The sequence below is a fragment of the Lepidothrix coronata genome, unplaced genomic scaffold, assembly GCF_001604755.1.
Source record: "Lepidothrix coronata isolate B3197 unplaced genomic scaffold, Lepidothrix_coronata-1.0 Scaffold451, whole genome shotgun sequence".
NCBI classification, from domain to species: Eukaryota; Metazoa; Chordata; class Aves; order Passeriformes; family Pipridae; genus Lepidothrix; species Lepidothrix coronata.
The window spans coordinates 399-1140 of NW_016690631.1; positions in this window are offsets into that span (position 1 = coordinate 399).

Sequence of the window (742 nt, forward strand, 5' to 3'; positions counted from 1 at the left end):
TTCAAGTCCTTTGTGAATGATGTCAAATTTCAAGGAGCCCTTGAGCAACCTGTCCTGATTTAAAGACACATATTGGGTCAGGAACTCCAATAAGATGAACTCACTCCCCTTTTGTTCCCCACCAATACAGGGAGACAAAATAAAAGGAGGTGTAAGTGAAAAATATAACAGTTTACTTACAAGAAATATAGCAGCAAAACCAGCAATACCAACAGAAATTTCAAAGCAACAGCAGAGAGAGAAATTGCCTCCTCTCTCCCCCTTGCCCCAACTCCCTTTTGTTAACAGATAAAAACAGGGATCAACACGTGTCTCCCTTCCCCTTTTCCCCCTGAATGAACAAAGAACAAAAAACAAAACCAGGGGAAAGAGAGGGCAAGCAAAACAGGGAAACTCTCTGGTCTGAGATCAGTTGTGCTGCCCAAGAACACGCTGACTCCAGAGGTGTCCAAGCGGGGCAGAGCCGGTGACTCCGGTCCGTGCAGTGGTGGGGGGGGAGGCAGCGGTTCTGCTTGATTCCATGGAGTTCTGGGGAGGCACAGTGGGTGCCATGAGACTCTTCAGTGTCACTATGACCCCGCTGTCACAATGGTCTCTTGGTTCCATGAGATTCCACAGTGTCCCTGCATTCCTTTGGTTCCATGAGGTCCTGCAGTGTCACAGTCCCACTTGATTCCGTGACGTTACAAAGAATCAGAATGACCCCTTGACTTCAGGCCAACAGCACATGGGGCTGCCTTAG